The sequence below is a fragment of the Ambystoma mexicanum genome, chromosome 10, assembly GCF_040938575.1.
Source record: "Ambystoma mexicanum isolate Mex_15411 chromosome 10, UKY_AmexF1_1, whole genome shotgun sequence".
NCBI lineage: Eukaryota > Metazoa > Chordata > Amphibia > Caudata > Ambystomatidae > Ambystoma > Ambystoma mexicanum.
This window is the reverse complement of record NC_090932.1, coordinates 288,642,390-288,664,572: the sequence shown is the minus strand read 5'-3', so window position 1 is coordinate 288,664,572 and position 22,183 is coordinate 288,642,390.

Below are 22,183 nucleotides of genomic sequence, written 5' to 3'. Positions count from 1 at the left end.
TCGCTGCTAGATTCTCTTTTGTCATGTGTGCTGGATAGTGTAACTGTTCCAGTGCTATTTTTAATAGGGCTATAGGCATCACCGGTTTACCAGTGCTTTCTTGTCACCACAAGCTCTCGGAGGGGTTTAAAGAACACCCTTGCCACTTCCAAAGGGTTTTCGCCGCCTGTGGTGCTTCCCCTTCGAGCTCCAATAATTGGGTTTTCTCCATATGATTATAACCTTCAGGTTCACTTCGTGCAACAATCATTCTCTCATGCACATCAGTTATTTCCACATTCATTATTATTTCGCCGTTGGTTGAGACACGTTTGGCTTCTGTGTCTGCTGGTTGATTTCCTTGTGAGATAAAATCTGTCCCTTTCGTGTGGGCGGCATATTTCATGACTGCTATGCCCACTGAGAGTTGTAGTGCCTTAATGAGCCTATCCAATAAGGCTGTGTGCTACACTGGCGTGCCGTCCGCTCTGAGGTAGCCCCTCCTTTTCCAGCACGCTTGGCCTGCGTGCACTGTTAATGTCACATAGAGGCGGAGTCACTGTACACCGTACACCGTCACTACCAGGTCTGCGTGATTCTCAAGTGCGAGTATCAACGCCAATAATTCTGCAGCTTGTGCCAAATAACGCAATGGTAATTGAGCACTAATGAGTACTCTAAATTCTCCATTTGCTGTGTGCTTCATCACAGCGGTGCCTGTTTACCTTTGCCCATCATTTTGATCGATTCTCGAAGAATCGTCAACTAAGACAATTTCTCATTCTGCCAGTGCATTTTCTTTCACTCTGGGAATCTCATCATAAAATTCTTCATAGTTCGCGCAGTCATGGATTGGCTCTCCTTCAGTGACTGACTGTGCTAGTAACATAGCTGGGTTCACTATCTTACATCAAATTATCTTAATTGATGGATTTGATATGATCACTTCATAAGCAGAAGCTCTATGAGATGTCAATGTGCCTTTTGGTTTCTCTAGAATGGCAAATAATGCGTGCTCTGTGAATAACGTCATTGAGCATCCCATCACAATGGTTGTCGCCTTCTCTATGGCAAACACTGCGGCAGCTAAACTTTGTTCACACAGGACGTGACCTCTCATCACTGGGTCCAAATTGCCACTGTAATATGCCAGGGGTTTATACCCCAACGTGGTTCTCTGTGTGAGTACTGCTGTCATAACACTGCCATTCGTGTGTGAAAACAGGAAGAATTCCTCTGCATAATTGGGAATTCCTAAAACTGGTGCCATGCAAATGGCCTTTTTTAGTTCATTAAACCCTTCTTCCATGGTTTTTGGTCCATTCAATTTTGTCTTTCGTCCCCTGTGATTTCTTTAGGGCTTGTAACAAGGGCTTGGTATAAGAGCTGTAGTCAAAGACCCATGCCCTAACATAATTCCAAAATCCTAGAAAACTCTGCATTTGTTTTATTGTGTGTGGTTTGGCTGTGTTCAATATGGCTTCAGCCCTTTCAGGGGTAACCCTTTTCTCCTCATGTGAGATCAGTTGGCCTATGTACAGCACATCTTGTTGACAGTATTGTAACTTCTCTTTGTCAACTTTATATCCTTTCTCAGCCAATATAGTATAAAGCTGAATGGAATCGCGTCTGCATGTCTCCTCTGTCTTGCTGCAAATTAAGATGTCCTCCACATATTGCAAGACAACATTCTCTAATGCAGTATTGCTTAAGTCCATCTGAAGGACTCTGTTGAATATCGACAGAGACTCGCAGTACCCCTGAGGTAACCTGGTGCTTTTCAGACGCATTTGTCTGAATGTGAATGACGTCAAATCTTGTGAGTCTTTTTGCAATGGGATTGAGAAAAATGCGTTTTTCAAGTCAATCACTGTGAAATATTTCACCTCAACGGGTATATTACATAGGATTGTGGACGGGTTAGGGACTGGAGGGAACCCGGCCTCTACAATATCATTTATTGGCCTTAAATCCTGGATTAAATGCCAAGACCCTCCCTTTGATTTTTTTATTGGATAAACCATGGTGTTGCATGATGTCTCTGACATCACTAAGATGCCCTGCTCCATCATAGCATAAATTGTTTTAAAAATTCCTTCATCTGCTTCCCTGGACATGGGATATTGTCGTGCTTTTGGTAAAATTGCTCCTGGTTTCAATTTAATCTTTACTTCTCCCACTCCTTTCAACAAGCCTACATCATAAGGGCCTGTAGTCCACATTGAGACAGGCACTTTTGCCATGTTGTCATCAAAATATTCAGGACGTTTTTGTGCCAGAATCACTTTCTGGGGCACTTCTCTTTTCATTATTTTCACCCAATAAATGAGATTAACTTCAACTGTTGTTTCATCTACAGCTGTTTATTCTTCAAACAGATTGTCATCAGTGACGTCAGTCAATCTGTATCCTTCCTCAATGGCGATTACTGTGCACCACGATCTGCCTTCGTCATCACAACCATCGATCATTGCCATCTTTCCTCACACTAGGGCTGTCTGTATTGCCAAGGGAAACACTTGTCCCTTTTCCTCATGCATAGGTATTTTTGGCCTAAATAAAAACTAATCTGGAGTTCTCATTGGTTTGTCTGTAATGCCTGGTAACCATGACATTAATATACGCACTCCATAATATTTCTGGTTCCAATGGAACAGCTCTCATAGCCGTTTGTCCTGCGTATGCCCTAATCATTTCGCATACATTCAAATAATGCATTCCTGGAGTTGAACATACTATGCCCTTCTCCATGAACGATATTGTCATGTTTAACTTTGTCATTAGGTGTAGTCCCAATATATTTACTGGGGTTTGCCTTGAATAAAGCAGTGACACAAAAGGAACATGACTTGTTGCTCCTGTGAAGCCCTGAGTATTTTTGGCATCACCGGACAAGGAAAACTTGCCTTCACGTATACACGAGCGTGTTGCACCTGTCTCAACTAAGAAGGAATTTTCTTTATCCCCTATAATGACATCTACCCTTGGTTCCTCATGAGGGTTTGGTGTCACTGATAGGATAGAACACATCAGGTTTCCCAGTGAGCTGTCCTAGTCCATGTATAACTTTGTCCCATGTTGAGTGAATGGACTTCCTCCATCACCATTGTTATTTCTCATTCCAGAATTCAGTACCTGCCCTGTGACTGTTGAGACTGTCCCTGTGGAAAATGTGTCATAGTCTGCAGTTGCAAGTTCTGCTCTGCTCCCGGCGCTTGCTGTTGCAACGTCGGATTTTGTGCAACTCCATTTCCACCCTGCTGTAAAAACACAGGTGGATTCACCACCCCTACTCTTGTTCCTCGGTCATTTTGCACCATGCCTTGGCTTCTGCATGTGCCTGTTAGATGCCTTGTCATTCCACACGTCCAACATATTGGCAGTGGTCTGATTATTTGCCCATTTGACATATCCTGATTGCCATTTTGCATGTTTTGAAAACCTCCCTGATTACTCTGGAAATCTCCCTGACTACTCTGGAAACCTCTTCCTCGAAAGCCTCTCCCTCTGGGGTAGAACCCATTATTGCCGTGATCAACCTGTCTTTGATTATTGACCTGCTGTATGTTTGATCCGTCTGTGCTAGTTATCATTGCCCCTTCAAGGGCATATTTTGACAATTTCTTCTGCACTAATTTTGCCCCTTGATCTTTTCGTGCAGGCATTTATTTGCGATTTTATTCTTACAGCAGCCTGCAGTAGTGAGCTATGGTCAACTGTATTTCAGACCATGGTTTGTCCTCAATGCCTACCAATTTCTTGAGCTGCTTCTGTACTTGATCTGGTAGCCCTTGGCATAATATATGATAAAACACGGGCCTGGACTTCCCCCAAGATTTGTGAGTTTCCAACACCCATGCGTCTTGGAAATTCTGGGTTTAAAGCAAAGGATCCTCTGACTCCTTCATTTTGTATCATTATAGCTCCCATCTCAGAAGTATCCGGTTATAGCAATCGCAATGCTTTCCATACCGCGGCTCTGCAATTGTTAAACGGAGCTCCATTGTGCACAGTATTAACTGTAGTTACGCCAGGATAACCCACACTTGTCCACACATCATTAGCTCTATCACCAAGTATAAGACCCTTAATATCCCCAATAGCTAATGTGTGCCCTCCCATCATTTTTTCTAACTCATGTCTCCATTTTCCGGCTCCCGATGTCAACATTGGAAGCTTATTTTTCAGATTTTCTCGATCCGTGTGTGGCCAGGGTATATACTGTGGCCTCGTTCCTCCTTTTTTCGAGTAACGGGAATTGTAACACATGGCACTCCTTTTCTTCCCTCATCATTTTCCTATCCACTGCAGGGGTAATATTCCTGCATCACTGTCTACCTAGCAATGTCCTTAGTCTGCTCACATAGGGTGGTGGAGACACCCCCCTCTGACCGTAAGATACTCCTTCGTGTCGGTCTGATTGTGTGGCTGACTCTGATGCCTTAGGTGCAGACTCACTAGAATCAGACCATCTTATTCCCTTTCCTCTAGAGAAGCATTTGTCGCGTCTTCTCTCATCTTCTTTTTCCTCATATTCCCCTCTTTCTGCATCTGATATTGTCTGTGCCCAACTCCTCTCATCTTCCTCATTCCTGTTTAGTGTCAAACTATCTAGGGACAGTTCTCTATTTCTGCTACTTCGGGAGGCGTCCTCAGTGTCGTACAACTGAGTACTCTCCAGACGCTCGTCCTCTCCCTTGTGGTACCTGTTCTAGCCCCATTTCATCATATATTCTATCAATAGTCTCTCCGATGCTTCTGCTGTCGAAGTCATCTTCCATATTTGCCCTAGACGTGCCTGGTACTGAATCGTACTCAGTAAATAATTTTTCTATATCTTCCCAGTCTACTACTGGACCAGGTTTTTTAACCTCCCTTTCCAGATATTCAAGATCTTGTGCTCTCTGTCTTCGCTTACGTTCTATATTGTCATCGAATTCTTTGCGCTTCCTCGCTTCCTCTCTGACCCTATCTTCTTCTTGTTTCCTCGCATCTCTACATTCATTTGCCCTTCGTATTTCCTCATCCCTTCATCTCTTTATTCTCTTTTCCCGTATCTTTTGTTCTTCTTCTATTCTCTTTTGTTCTTGCCTGTCCTGATCATTAGCTGCTCTTGGCTGCTGCTCTTGGCTTATGATCGCGTTTCCTTTCTTGCTCTTCGCGATACAACTTCTCTCGTCTCTGTCTATCTTTTTTCCTGATTCTTTCCATTTTGAATCATCTGACTCTCCCTTTTGTCTCACATCCTCAATGCCTTTACCATCGAGTTTCAATAAAATCTGACCTCCCATCCATTTGTTCTGTGTGAATGCCATCTCATCAGTTTTGTCCTCATCTCCTTTCCATCTCTTTCCCTCTTTACTCGTATCTAGAGAGATACTTGCTTGTGTGTGATCTCCTTTTTCCTTTTTGCATCTCTCCTTGTCCCTCGGGACTTTGGAGGTGATATCTCTATATCTGTCCTTTTCTGAGCTTTCATCACTACTTTGTGTAGGTGACTCATATGACAGGTTGTTATATCCCGTGGCTGCTTTAAGTTCTCTCAATGGATATAATTCTTCCTCTTTAGTAGCTTTGCTTTTTGTTTCAGACGGGGTGGGTGGCGCAGAAGGCGTTTCACCTCCCTCTGTACATATATTAAGTATCCAATCTAATGGTGGCTCCTCCTCCTTTTCCTCTTGGTACATCTTCCAAAGCTCTAAACTAGCTAGGCGTTTATCTAACTTTTTGGCAGTATACGTGGCATGCAAATATGTCATCATGTGTTGCAGGACCATTTTAGATAGCGATCCGCCTTGGGGCCATGGCATAAACATTTTGTGGGCGGTTCCTTTAACCCATTCTGCACTGCAATTTTTCAGCTTAGGTGCATGTTTTGGCAACTGTTTGCACAAGTGTACTAACGGTGTAACGTCTTCCATGCTTAAATCTGTTTATCTTCTCCTCATATAACACTTTGTTATGCTTTACCTTTCTCAAACAAAATCAGCAATATGAGCGAGCACCAATCACCGCAGGCTCCAATCCCGTTTTTTCACAAAAATGTTGACTTTGGTTTTTTTCATACAACATTGTATCTATGCAATATTTTTCATGCTATTTCCCCCAAAATGTTCTTACCTCATGAAAAACACAAGACAGACACAACAGACTAGACAGACTCCAGCTGGCTACATAAATCTCATGCCCCTATCATTATTCCGACATGGAATGTAAGCCCATTTCTTTCAAAAACGTCTTTAATCGTTTTAGTTTCCTATAGCGTCCTATTTTTTTTCAGGACTTTAAATGCAGTCTTCTACTAGCGCTATATTAAAACATAGGTATCTGGGTGCATCCTCTAGCTTGGGTATCCTCCTAGTATCTCTCTCTAGCTCGGGTATGCTCCCGGTATCTCTCTCTAGCTCGGGTATCCTCCCGGTATCTCTCTTTTGCTCGGCCACCCTCGAGTCAATATTTTCCCTTTATATATATATTATACTCTTATTCTGTCGCTATTTTTGTCCCACCTCCCTCGGTACCTTCCCTTATTTGTTCTAAGGCATGCAACTTTTTGCCAAAGCATTTAGTCTTTTTCACTCACCATTCTCGGGATCACCGTCTTTGTCATCGCCTCTCCTTGCCTTTCATCCAATTAGCTCCTGGTATACGTGGGAAGGGGTTTGTGGGGGAAAGCAAAGGTTTCTTCAGACTTCAACCTGCAGGGTTTTCACTTAGACTATACACTATCTACGGGGAGCCTCTTGGTCTACTTAGCCGGATGGCAAAGGACTTGTGATATTGCCAAGGACCCAGAATTACTTATGTCGATGGCAAATGGGTGTCTTATCGAATCGATTATAATCAAACCATCAATCTCTGCTACCAAGTGTGCAGCAGGGACCCCAGCCGGCCCATAGGACTGGGGGTTTCCCAAACAGAACTTTAAGATGAGAAGCAGCACCCTTTAGATGGATGGGGTTGCAGATTAATACTCTTGCATCAAATCAATAATGACAACTCAATAGTTTGGCAAAGGGAGTCAGTTTAATGACAAGTACAAGAAACGGGGAGTCCATGAATATCAGCAATCGCTCGATCTTCCTTCTTGCTTCCACTCCAATTAATTTAAGAAAAAACAGTATTTATACCAAAAACTCGTCATCACTGATGTGTAACTCTTAAAACTTTAGCATGCAACTCTACTGGTTCTAGGAAGGAAACTTTAATATAGGCACTATATCTGTATGTGGTAACGGGGAGAGGGAATTGGATAAACAATGTCAGGTGGGGCAAATAAGCTCTTCTTATAAAATGGCTACTGTAAACGTCACTAAAAGTACAACGTCTCATTGGTTCTACTAACTATAGGACCCTAGATTACATGGTCCACTATGATTGGGTTGGTATCAACCCCAGTCATACTTTTCCACGTGCTTAGCAGCGTGCAGAATAGCCAGCCAGGTGCAGGGAGTTTGTCTGCACCCCCAGCTTCCCTCCAATTATTTCTTTGTGGTTGGCCTCGAGTCCGCTTCTTGGTCTGGGAAAGTTACGGTGTCCGTGCATGGCTGAGGTCCATGCGTAGGCGTGAAAGTTTCATCCCTTCTTGCTGGTCTGGTCACGTGATTTCGACACCGTGAAATCGTCTTATTCTTCCTGCAATTTTGTGTATTTGATTTAATTCTGCCAGTCGACTGCCATCTGTGACTTATCTTGACCTTTCTGAAGCCGATACGACTTTGGTTTCTTGGCATGGTTACCCTCGTCTGGGTTTCTCTCCGTCTTTAATTTTCGATTTGTTTGCTCCGAAACTCACCTCTTGAGACCTTTAGTAACCTTTGGTTGATTCTGTTCTTGTGCACAGTGGAAGTATACTTATATAAAGTGCTCCTTGAGGTAGATATATGTATAGGTGGCGCTTGCCGCAATCTATCTTACTACTAAGCATAAGCAAGCCTCACGATTTCTGTTTTTCTTGCGGTTATTTTGCATATGTACACATTTAAACTAACTGAATATCTTCATCGCGCATGTGGCATCATTTCTGACTTCTTGACATCACTTATTTCAATTTAGGCTTAGGATGTCACTTGTCATGGTGTTTCATCTCTTTTCATCATTAGCAAGTCATCATATCTTCTATATGTGTGTCAGTCTGGGTTCTTATGACGTCATCATTTGTCTTCCTTCAGCATCTTTTTAGCTTCTTTGGGTATTATATTTTTCCTTCTTTCTCATTTGTCAATATGGTTTTCTCAATGGGTACCTTATTGTCCAGGTGTTCTTAGGTGTCAGTACTTCAACAGGTGCTGTTCTTCTGATAGGTACTGGACAGAGCCCCACTGCGGCACTCTGATGGTTTATTTGTTCATCATACGTCACATATTTCGTCGTCAACGTTCCTGGTACTTCAAAATGGGCAGTTGGAGTGCGAATCGTACTTGGTACCTCCTCTACACAAGCACACCGGAGGGCGGACATTTTGGAGTGGTCTCTGGTTACACTACATCAAGTTTAGAACTCACAGCTGGTTCACGCACGTGATCTCCTATGTAGTGGGATCTCATGGCATTCTAATTTCTGTTGTACTATTTATCAGACTTAGAGCCATCATACAGGTTATATGTATATTGCTGATATTTATTTTCTGGCTCTCCCATATCAAGGGGTCTAGTGTTATTCTGGCCTGAGATCCGAGTGTCACTTTACAGTCTCGATTACAAAGGTGGGAGTTCCATTTTCAGTCCATCCAGCTGCTATACAAGGCCGGACCAATGCCAACTAGCTAGTCAATGTGAGGTTCACACAATCTTGGGCTGGTTGAACATCTATACATTTTTATTATTATTTCTTGACGGCAAGGTCATGCCACTGGGTGGCTTCATTCAGACAATTCTTGCAGTTGTAGGAAGAGTAAGAGTATCCAGATTGGGAGCCCTCCCATCCCCTGCACACTTTGAAATATTGTCAAAAAGACATTCAATAGTTCATAATGAAACTTCACATATGAAACATGTTCAGTTAAAGTCAATAATAATCTCAGTTTTAGAAACAAAATAGGTATTTAATTAAGGAAAACAAAGCAAACATCTTTTTCTTACTACAATTGATTGCAAGTATATTGGCATAAAATGCAAAGAAAGGGGAAAAGGATGGAAAAGAATCTGTAAATTCTGGGTGCTTGGCTGACACGTTTCGAGGTAGTTTCCTCTTCTTCTTGAGCCCAATAGCACTAGGACACATTCAAGCAAGATATAGAAAAAGATCAAGTAGAGGGAAAAAAAGAAGGTAAATCCCATGAGTATGTTTTGTCTTAGTTATTCCCGACAAACATTATAGGACACATAATCGGGGACATCTCCTAGCGGTGGTGGTCAATTACCAAAGGTGCAGAGTACTTAGGTGGTTGTTATATGACATGATATATATTCACTAGACAATCATCACAATGTCCAGTATCATGCTGTTATTGAACATTCCAGTGTTCTACATATTATGCCTCGTTTAGAAAGCGGTTAAAGGGGACCCGGGGAGCACCAATTTAAGAGGAGCATTAGTTTCCTAAGTTCCTAAATAAGTTTGGCCATAATACATTCTATGTAATGATGAATGGTGAATAATAAAGTGTAGTTCATTGAGTCTGACTGATACTCTGGTAATAGAGAGCTGATCATATATATTCTGGGTGGATGGAGGCTCATCATGCTGATAATAGCGGCATCAAAGATAAATGTGATTGCACACAATTAGAAAGAGGTAGTCAAACATTTCTACCTTTTTGCTTGAAGTGGACGAATCCTAGAAATGTGGAAAATGCAAGGAAATTGCATTCAAATCGACACGATATAACTCACTCAGTCTGTAGGTTTAAAACAAGGGAAAGGACCAATGTCACCTGGTTCATTTTAAAGCAAATGGTAGACATGTTATATATGTGGATTATGCCATAACTATAACAGTAAAATGAAACTCACTCGTGTGGCTGTAAAGCGGGAATACGAGGCTGGAAGATGTCATCAACCTTGTATCCGAGGACTTCTATGTTCTCATGTGAGTAAGTTGATGTAGGCAAACTCTCAAGAGAATAGGTAATTACATGTGCACTATTAAAATATTGATCAAACGTGAGGATTGTGGAAAATTAGCGAAATCAGCATTTACTATAAAGTACCTGGTGCAGACAGAACTGCCCTCAGCAAGTGCAACGGCACCAAGCGTGAAGGGTGCTGCCGTGCTGCTAACCGGAGGCGTCAGTCATAAAATGGGGCGAAGATCGCTGTTGTGCGTGTAAGTCAAACGCTGTGATTCAGCGGGTTTTCGTTCCGTGTCTATAATGACACAAAAGGAAGAGTGAAATACTCTATAATCCGCGAGGAAAGTGCCTCTGGAAAAATATATATTGATTGAAGCATGTACCTGTCTGCAGGCAGCATACGCCGTGTCTTGATAAGCTGCACTCAGGAAAGCGTGGCGGTTGCCACGGTGATGAGATTCAGTGAATCTCGTGTTTGTTAGCCGCCATTATGGGTCGGTCAATTGAATGACTGGTAGCGTCATAGAAACTAAAAATGGACTAGATATTGTGCGTGTCTAAATTGGGTTCCATATTGAAGTGGATACTCGAAGACAAGAGTCGACTTGAAGTCTAATTAATCCGAGCTAATGCTCTCAAATGGTGTGAAGCTGGTGCCCTTTTTACATTGAATGATGATGTTATGATTTATATTACATCTTTATATGTAGTATTACATGGACATAATCTAACAGTGGGAATGCTAGCTGGTTTCATAGAAAAACAATATCAATACAATACAATTTCACATCCTTATAGTAATGATCTACTTCTAGATTCTAAATACCCAACTCTGCAGGTATATCAACAAGCATTGTTATCCCTCGTTACTGGTTGTTTAACGTAAAAAACCCACTTCAAGTGTGTCCTACCGCACATAGCAGTAGAATGTCAAGTACCTCATGTATCTGACACGCTAGGATATGTCCTGACATCCCTAGGAGTGTTCTAATGTTCAAGAAAGAAGTTCATATCATGAAAGAAAAAATAGTATGTGAACACTACGGTATTTGTGAAAAGGAAATATGTTCATAAGCATTGCAATATTCCTCAGATCAGTATGCGTCATCCATGGAAAATTAATTAAGGAGACCATTTATCTCAGATGAAACATCTTAAAGAGAACTTTTCATTCAGACCCTTGGGTCTAGGGTGTCCAAGCAATGGATCCAGTATTTCTCACGTCTTGAAAAGATCGACTGGTAATCACCTCCTCTGTGGGGGCGTTTCACAACTTCCAAAATTTGAAATTTTAGTTGGGCTATGGAATGATGATTTTCCAGAAAGTGTCTAGATAGTGGCGATTTAGTGTTCTTACATCGGATGGTTGAAATATGTTCGGTCCATCTCTCCTTGGCAGGTCTGGTTGTTTGACCTACATACAAATGTCCACACGGACATTTAATAGATTAGATTACTCCCGGTGTAAGGCATGTCGCATAATCCTTCAGTTTAATTATTTTCCCGGATTGGGGATGATTGATGAAGTCACCTTTCACCACGCAGTTGCAGTATGAACAAGTCAGACACGGAAATGTGCCATTTTTTCTTTGTTGATAAATATAGTTGTCTATCTTTTGGTGGTCTTTCTGCCTTCACCAATTTGTCCCGCAAGTTGCGGCCTCTCTTGAACGCCATCATCTGTGCTTTAGGGAATAGCTTATGGAGTGTTGGATCATTTTGGAGTATTCCCCAATGGTTTCTGATTGTCTTGCTAATTTGAAAGCTCTGTTGAGAAACTGTTCTTGCAGGTGCCCAAATGGAAAATCCATTATCGATACTCATACCTCGAGTCACCTGTGCGCACATTGTGCACCTTCCACATGAGGCATGGCCAACTAGTGGGACACTCCCCCACAGTGTCTGTTGTTTAGCCCTTTCGTTGTCTGGGTCACTATTATCAGAGAGGGTGTGGACTAGATGGTCTCTCAGGTTGTGTCTACGTTTGATGGCAAATGCAGGCTGTGCCATAGTGCTTGATCCGGTATTGAGGATCGGCCAAAGCTTCCGTATTTCTCTTTTTAACACATTAAAGAGTGGTGAATAGCTGAACACCGCAGTGATGTTTTCCTGGGTAGTTGTTTTCGGGTGTTGTTGTAAGGTGATATCCCTAGGGATATTGCTATCTCTTTTGCATGAGGTGTTCATGATATTTTTTGGATAACCTCTCTGCACCAATTGTTTCTTGAGTATGCCCACCTGAGTGCCATAATCGCCAGGGCGTGTGCATGTCCGTCTGTACCTCAAGAATTGTCCAAATGGGAGGTTGTCTCATAGTGCTTGTGGATGGTAACTTGAGTAGGCCAGTGGGGAATTTCAATCTCATCATCAATACTGACAAAGCTGTGTCTGAGAACCTAATACGTGAATTGCTTGAGACATTGGATATTATTAAAAACCAGATGGCCCTTGAGAACTATAATACCAAATCGATGGCCCTAGAGGCAACAATTAAAGCATTCAGAGTTATGAATGTGGCCAAAAAGATGTTTAAATTGAAGAAGGACTTGGCATCCTTGATACATTGTAAAATGTACCTGTAAACGTCTGAAGATGATTACATCCCAGAAGCAAAACAAACTAGATGTGATGCCTTCCAACAAAACTCACAACCATTGAACAGAGGCTACACACGATCGGGCTCCTCGAATTATTCTAGCAATAGTTCAGATGATGAGATGATGCATGGGCAGGACCAGCCGGCCAGTATGAACGACGAGACCGTCAGGTACACTTTAATGCACCCCCACAGCATACAGGGAACCCTGGACTCAAATTTTTAGGCCTGCGAGGCAATAACAGAGGCAGAGCCAGATGGCAGACCCAATGGCCACGAGTAACACACAGCAGGGGTCGGGGGCTCCAACAACCAACCTTTTGACACAACAACCTGCTGGGTCTGAAACACAGATATTACAAAAAGGACTATCGTTTGAGCCTACAGCTAAATATGACCCTTTCCAAACTAGAATTGAAGTGACACAGTTCATGCACGACATCAGGCTTAAACAATTCTTTGGAGACAATAAAATCAATACACAACCTAACCGGACGGGCTTATGCCCACCGTCACAATTTTTTCCCCCCTCACATACCAACACTGTTGAATCGGTCACTTTTGAACAAGCACTCTTACAAACGATTTAGGCTCTGGAAGATGCGATGCCATTTGTAGACAACAACTGCACCAAGGACAACTGGCGGCTCTATTTACAAGGCTATTGTTATAAAACCAGCCGGCGAAGGGGAAGCTACGGTAATAATGAACAACCGCGATTACACCCGTATGGTAAACTTTCTCCTTCGAGATGGCAATAGCTATAGAAATTAGCAATTGACCCCACACCCGCCATCAGGGCTTTAATAGCCCCTATTGTTGAAGAAGGTATAGCAGAAGGCTATATCAGTGCAAGGGAAGCAAGCGTTTTTGACACCTTCATACCCTAGACTCCCCACGTTCTATGTCCTCCGTAAGATTCCTAAGGGCATTTTCCCTTCGCCGGGCTGGCCCATAGTGTCGGGCATTCATTCCATATTGGAACCACTATCTCAATATGTTGATTTTTTCATTAGAGATGAGATCCCCAAAATGGAATCTTTTGTTAAGGACTCAACAGCAATACTCAACCTACTAGGAACAGTAACCTTCAATGCCGAAACATAATGGTTGGTAACCATGGACATTGAGTCACTAGATTCCACAAACAGACATGGTGGCAGCAGTTCAACTACTTCTTGAGGCAGATACACAACTGGATAACGGACATGCATCATTTATTACGCAACTGGAAGAGATTGCCCTCACTCAGAATGCGTTTCTATATGATGAAACCTTTTATCAACAGATTTCAGGAACTGCCATGGGTGCTACTTTCACCCCTAGCTTTGCTAATATCTATGTACATCAATTTGAAGTGAAATACGTTTATCCAGCGATCAATCCATTAAAAAAACAGATTCTGGTATGGTGCAGGTACATAGATGACATTCTGGTCATTATTGAAGGTTCTGCAGAAGACCTGACACTCTTCCATACCTGGATAAACGAATGCAACATCCATCTAAACTTCAGCATTGACTCTAGTAAACAGGAAAAACACTTTTTGGACCTCCACATTTTGGCGCAAGAGGGAGGACTTGTATCCAAAAACAACGAAAGGGCCAAACAACAGACACTTTGGGGGAGTATCCCACTAGTTGGCCATGCCCCATGTGGAAGGTACACAATGTGCGCACAGACAACTCGCAGTACCAGTATCGATATTGGATGGAAGACACCATGGCAACAGAGTGCCTTTACCAATTGCCACAGCACAGGGTGGTAAATTTGATCACCTGCCTGTGCCAATTACATGATGTAGGAATGACAGTAAGACCTATTAAGAAAAGGCAGATTGAACACAAATCATTCATTAGAACTCTGAAACTAACAGCACCGATGGTATTCCATTTTTCGACCATAGGTCATACTGCAGATGTGTTCAAATGGACAGTGCTCGAGAAGGTAAGCCCCCACATAGGGGGGGGGCAATTTCAGCAATCTACTGCTAAAGAGAGAACAGCAGTGAATTCTTAGTTTGAAAACCTGCAAGAATGGCCTGAATGAAACCATCCAGTGGCATGACCTTGCTGTCATGAAATAATAATAAAAACGTACAGATGTTCCACCAGCCCAAGAGCGTGTGAACCTCACATTGACTAGCTAGTTGGCACTGGTTCACCTTTGTACAGCAGCTGTGTGGACTGAAAATGGAACTCCCACATTTGTAATTGAGATTATGTAAAATGACACTAGTATCTCAGGCCAGAATACCGCTAGACCCTCGATGTTGGGGAGCCCGAAAATAAATATCAGCAATATACATAAAACCTGCATGGTTGACTTCTTTCCTTTCTGATCGACCATCCCAGGTCCAAATTGAGTCCTTCCTTTGCCTCTATCTCCATCTCCACAAGTTACACCAATAGGTTGCTTTGGGGCCCACTAACCATTGGCCTTTGGTCATGGGCACGGCCTACGGCCGTAGACACTGTACTTGTTGTACAAATACATTTCTTTGGGCCTACTAGCTATGACTTTCGGCCGTGGCCACTGTACATGTTACACCAATAGGTTTCTTTGGGAGCCACTAGCCATGGTCTTCATCCGCTATATCATCAGTGATGCCATCCACTCCTACTGCTAGGTAAGACCAGTGGGTCTATGCAAGACCTTCTGCACATTTTTGTAATCCTCACTGAAATCGATAAAATGTGTGTGCATAATTTCTACATCAGGGCATTTTTACCGAAAAGTGTGTATCCTATTATGCTGTTGGCAGTTGTCACCACATTACAATTGTGCTTGTGGCCCTAGTGGGGCTACTTCAGTTCAGGCCTTTCTTTTTCACCATGGCTGCCACCACTGCAGCCCCTCCCAGCACCTGAGTGCTCCTTACACCCTCTTTGCTGTGACTGCCGTGATTGGCTGTCTACACCTTCCTAAGGCCAATCGGTGAGCCGGCAGGCAAGAGAGCCAGCCACCCAGTCCAAGGCCCTCACCAAGGCACCGGTATGGCCCTGTACGGTGCTGGAGGGAGCACCTCCCCCTGCAGCTATTCAGCAATCAATTCTTGGATCTCCCTGATCTCCCACCCTCCTATATCTGCTCTAATCACTCCTGCTCCTTTTCCTACCTGCCCAATCTGTAACCTCTAACTCTCTGAACCAAAAGTAGTATGCATCTTGATGTGCATCATACTGACTGCTACGGCTCTCTTAATGCCCTACTTCAGTGAAAGAAAAGGAAAATGAAAATATGTGACTTATAATTCTTCTATTCTCTGGTGTGCTTCCAACCGTGCATCCACCAGCATTTTGTACTGCTTTTGAGTGCTTCTGGCTAAAATCGAAATTAGGTGTGCTACCAATTTTCTGCATATCTGGACATTTCCAATCATGCTCATTGATCTCGTTCTGCTTGGCCGTCTGGTGTAATTCTGCTGTTGCATGGTGATTGACTTTCTCCCCTGCTATCCTCTGGCTCCCCCCCACCTCTCGTCACCGTCCACATGGTGCTCTCCACCTCCCCTATCTTTTCTAACTGCTTCTGCCTCTCCTATTCTTCCTCTCTCACAAAGTCTGGAAGGAAGAAGCTAAAAAAGTTACTCCTGAGTTCTAACCCTGCTCTGCCCATTGCAGACACCTACATCAATGTTTCTTCTATAGAGACTATCACTAACATTCTCTTTTCTGTTTTCTTCTTCTAACCTATGGACCCCATATGGCCTCAGTCCTCTCCCCTTTCTCCTCCTCTTCCATTACTGGCGGCATCAGATGGGAAGTGCTCTTGGCTCACTTTGCATCTTTCAAATGAACCATTAATGTCAGTCATAATCACACTGTCATGGGCCATGGCTCTCAGTCCAACCTCTGCCTTCTTAACAGACGTCTTCCTTCTCTCTTCAACTTCCCTCCCTCTCCTTCCATCCCTCTTTCCCTCCTCTCCCCGCCTCCCTTCCCCATCGTGGTGCACCCCACCCTTGTGGCCGCCCTCAAAAATCTTTTAAAGCAGGCAACCAGCTTCACCTAGCTACCCTCAATTCTGCTATCAAGCATTACCCTGGCATCTGTCACCTCCTTGAAGACCTTGACCTTGATGTCCTTGCTTTCACTGAGACGTGGTTCAAGGCCAGCTCTGTCACTGCATTTGACACTCTTCTCCCTGAGGGCTACAAGATCTACTCCAATCCCATGCCCTCTTGGACTATGATGCCAGCATTGTTTTCATACACTACGCAACAGAGGGGGCAAAGTTAAGGTGGACTTGCTTCAAATGTGAGTGCAGAATTTCAATAGTTTTGTTGTGTTACATCTGATCACCTTAACTCTCTCTTAACTAAAGTTTATTCACAGAATTTCAAGGGTTTTGTTATGCTATAGTTTATTTGTACATGTTGCTCCAATAGTTTTTTTTTGGGGTCCACTAGGCACCGCCTTTAGCCGTAGCCACTGTACATGTTGCTCCAATAAGATTCTTTGTGGCTCACTAGCAATGGCCTTGGGCTGTGGCCGCTTTACATGTTGCACGAATATGTTTTTTTCAGGCCCACTAGCCATGGCCTTCGGTCATGGCCAGTGGCCACGTTCTACGGCCGTATCCGCTGTACATGTTGCACAAATAGGTTTCTTTGGGGCCCACTAGCCATGGCTTTTGGCCGTGGCCACTATATATGTTGCACCAATAGGTTTCTTTTGGGCCCACTAGCCATGGCCTTCATCACTGATATCATCAGTGATGTCATCAGTGATGCCATCATTACGGTGATACGCTACGCAACAGGGGGTGCAAAGTTAAGGTGGACTTGCTTTAAATGCAAGTGCTGAATTTCAAGGGTTTTGTTGCGTTAAATCTGATCACGTTAACTCTCTCTTAACAAAGGTTTTTTCACTGAACTTCAAAGGTTTCATTGCTATGTCTTTTTCACGTTACATCTGATCACATTAACTCTCTCTAAAACTAAAGTTTTTCACAGAACTTCAATGTTTTTGTTGCATTAAATCTGATCACCTTAACTCTCCCTTAACTAAAGTTTTTACATGGAATTGCCTGAGTTTTGTTATACTACAGTTTCTCTGGGGCCCACTAGCCATGGCCTTCAGCATGGTCACTGCACATCGTGCACTAATAGGCTTTTTTGGGGCCCATTAGGTACAGCCTTCAGCCATGGCCCCTGTACATGTTGCATCAATCGTTTCTTTCGGGCCCCCTAGCCATTGCCTTCGGTGATGGCCCCTGTACATGTTGAGCCAATGGGATTCTTTGGGGCCTACAAGCCCTGGCCTTTGGCCATGGCCAGTGGCCACGGCTTTTGTCTGTGCCCACTGTATATGTTGCACCAATAGGTTTCTTTGGGACCACTAGCCATGGTCTTCAGCCGTGGCCACTGTACGTGTTGCACCAATACGTTTCTTTGTGCCCACTAGCCATGGTCTTCAGTCGTGGCCACTGTACATGTTGCACCAATACGTTTCTTCGGGCCCACTAGCCAGGGCCTTCAGCCGTGGCCACTGCACATGTTGCATAACGTCCCTTTAACAATGTTTTTTCGTGAGTTTTATAGGTTTTTATTAGTGCAACTTAACCATAACGACCCTTTAACAAAGTTTTTTCAGTGAATTTCATGGGTTTTTACCATGCTATTCGCCTACAACTTACTAATATCATACTTACCCCAATATGGCAACTTTTTTGTCAAATTCTCAAAATTGCACCTTAAAACCCTGCCATTTCCCACCTTCTAGCATCATTTTAACACTTCTATACACTTTTTGGACATTTCTCCACTGTTTTTGCGTCCGTCGACATCCACGAACGGCTGACATCATCACGGAACCTTCCGGACAGTGCCATGTGACCATGCGCTCGCACGTGGCATGATGACCTGTCTGCGAATGCGACCGCCCTTCGGGATCGGGTCTGTGCATGGAGGACAGTTCGAAACTGCATTTTCTACTGATCTAGGAACTTTCAGGCTCAAAATGTACCCTTGCACAGCTCCTAAACCTATACTTACTCATTATCCATTAACAATCTTGTACAAAGCACATCCTTGGAAGAATATCAGCAAAACTGCTATTTATTTTAAAAATGGCATCAGCTATTGGCATCCCTCCTCCCCAAGAGCCACCACCACCAGCTGAAGGACCTACACAACAAATAAAGAACAATACATCCAAAGACAATGAAGCGGAACAAGAACATGAGGTAGAGGAAGTGCCTACCGCTAGCACCCAGAGAGAATCATGGGTGTGGCAGTTCTTTACCACTGTTGGGAATGTACCAAAGGCTAAAGCTACCAAAGTGAAATGCACCAAGTGCAACTTTGTTCTCCGCTGTGGACTACCTGGACAGTACTCCTACGGGACCATCTCCATGCACCACCACACCAAATCCAACCACTGCAATGCTCTCAGAAAGATTGTTCCTTTCTTAGCAAGTAGTATTGATATTGATATTGATATTTTATTTCTATCTCGCTCGCACACAAATGTTGCAGAGCGCGACAAGGCCAGGGAGGGGAACAGAAGAGAACAAAACAGCGATCTTACTAGGCACAGTGACATTGAGAACATGCAAGTGCATGGGAGAGGGGAGGGGAAAAGTGCATGGAAGGGGGGAGAAGTGGAAAGTGCGAAGCAGAGGAGAAACAGATAAATAACAATAAATAAATAATAAAGGCAACAAACAGTGGTAGTGCAGCCAGAAATGTGCAAGTGCTAGGTTTAAGGCAGCAGACAGGGTAGGTCTGATAAGTGCAGGAAGAAAAGGAGGGGGACTGTATGGGTACAGATACAGACCCCAGTGCAAGGGGAGGCCCGGAGGCAGTGCGGGAGGGTGGCATGGTGAGCAGGTACCTGGGCCCGGAGGACAGAGGGTGGCCAGGTACACGGTGCCAAGAGAGAACAGATCAGCAGGGGAGAGGGGGAGCGAAGACAGAAGAAAAGAGGAAGGTCTTGAGGTGCTTCCGGAACTGGAGATAGCTCTCCTCAAGTTTTAGAGTGGCAGGGAGGCTGTTCCAGGGGGAGGCCCCATCCGAAGACAGAGATCTGTCCACAGCTCGTTTCTTTGAAAAACGACTGGCCCTGAGGGAGTTGGAGGTAGAGGAGCCAAGAGCTCGGGAGGGAAGGTATTTGCAGAGGGATCGCTGAAGGAATTTTGGACACAGGCCCCAGAAAACCTTGTGGACAATCCAGAGGGTTTTGAATTTAATCCCTGCATCCACTAGGAGCCAATGGAGAGATTTCAAAGTTGGAGAGATACGATCCCAGGGCTTGGGGCCAAGGACACTTCTTGCAGTCCTGTTCTGGATTAGTTGCAGAGGGCGGAGAGTAGAGGCAGGTAGATTTAGAGGAGGTGCAGTAGGACATTTGACTTTTTAGAGACCTCAGAGATGTGGGCGGAGAAGGAAAGGGTGGAGTCAAGGATGACCCCGAGGTTCTTAGCCTGTAGTTAGTTAGTAGGCTGTCTTCCTCCACCCCATCTTCCTCAACCAGTACTGTAACCACACAGCCTACTTCTGTGGGACCCAAAATCCCACCAGCTTCCTTGCAAGCAATAAAAATGACTGTTGATCCATATCTTTCGGAGACAACAGTCCTCTGTATGTACTGCAACACAGTACTCTGCAGGGGGAAGCAATTTTGAGGTGCTTTTGAAGCTGTTATCAAGGAGCATGAGAATCACTGCCCCTACCATAGACATAACACATGTGCAACATCTTCCCCTGTCCAACTGCCCCTCCATATTAGTGCTTGGTGCCTCTTCTGTGAGAACAACTGAAGCACTAACCTGTTTGACTGTTCAGTAAGGATGCAGATGAACAGGAAAACCTCCCAGAAAACTATTGTGACTCTGTTCGGGTATACAGGGAGTCAGGAGAACCCTCCTGGAAATCTGCAATGGGAAAAAACCCTCTTGGGGCAGAAACTCCCTTGTTGTAGCGGAGGCGGAATATTGTAGCGGAGGTGGAATGTTGTAGCGAGGACTGCGAATGGTTTTGGCAATCCGATGTCGGCAGACTTGAATGATCAAGCATAACTTCAGCACAGCGGCAGCAGGTAAGGGCAGCAACAAAGGGAGAAAAGAACCGAGATGCCAGCACAGGAGAAATGGAGATTCCAGAAGAGAGGAGGAAGGGAAGGGAAATCGCACAGAGCGGCACGGGCTCCAATAACCAAAGGGAAACACAAAAAGGGAGAAATCACGAAGCAGGACAGGCTTTGAATGTTGGGAAAAAGATAGGAAAACACAGGTTAGACTAGTGTTAATGCCACAAGAAAGAAGCAACGCGTCAGCTTAACGTTCCATAAGCCCTTATGAGCTGGAGCTGTCATCTGTTTCGGTCTTCAGTACCGGCGTGCCGCCATCTTGAGGAACAACTAGAATGTGTGAAGTGGTACAGAATGCAGGAGCTATCTGCCGCCATCTTGGGAGGAATAATGAATAGCAATATAAATGTCTCACCCATCGAGACCACAACAACCAGCGAGGGTACCGCTTATTCCTTATAGTATGACCACTTCACAGCGTTCCAGGCCTGAGCTTTCAGGGATGTGTCCTGTGAAACCTTTCCAACTATCGCATTGCATGCACATCAGAAGCAACTTTCCCCAACCGTTCTGCTGGTCTGTACCCTTTCCAGTCTATAAGGTAAAAGAGTCTGCCTCGGAAGTAACGAGTGTCACATATAGCCACAATCTCATATTCAGGACCTTGTGAGGTATTCACTGATGGCGGTCTTGGGTTTGCTCTTCCAAAACAATCTGCAATGTGTGATTTAAGTTGGCATACATGAAAAACTGGATGTATACGGTTCTAGGTAGGAGGTAATTTGAAATGATAGGCCACGGTTCCAACGATGCCTGCAATTTCGAAATGGACCAAAGTATTTAGGGGCTAACTTTGTAGGTTTAAGTCGTTTGGGCAGAAACATGGAAGACAACCAGACTTTTCCCCCCAGTGAGTAAGTAGGAGATGGGCTCCTTTTTTGGTAAGCGTATGTCTTGAGGGTAGTGGTGTTTTCCAATGCTTCCAGGGCAGTAGTTTAGCCTTTCTTGATGTCACAGATGAGAGTGTCAATGACAGGCAACTTCTGAGTTGAAATCTGGGCAGTAGGAACTGCAACCAAATGAAAGGCATATGAGCAATAGAAGGGGCTGACTCCCATTGAGGAATGCTAGGTATTGTTGTATGCGAATTCCGCAAAAGCCAAAAGATCACTCCAATTATCCTGTGTAGCTGACATGAAATGATGAAGGTATTGCTTGAGAGACTGATTTACCCACTCTGTCTACCATCTTGTCTGAGGATGATATCCAGAAGAGAGAGCTCTCTGGATTCCTAGAAGCTTGCATAATGAAGCCCAAAAAGCTGAGGTGTACCACGTTCCTCTATCTGACGTAATCTTGGTAGGTAGTCCATACAGGCAAAACATTGTTTGCAGAAAACACCTAGCCATTTGGGATGCTGTGGGAATCAATTTTAATGGAAGGGAATGAGCCATCTTTGTGTGAGTATCCACAGTTACCATAATGGTGGTGAAACCAGAGGATGGGGAAGTTCTACTATAAAATCTGCAGAATGTGTTGCCATGGTTGTTTAGGTAGTTCAGC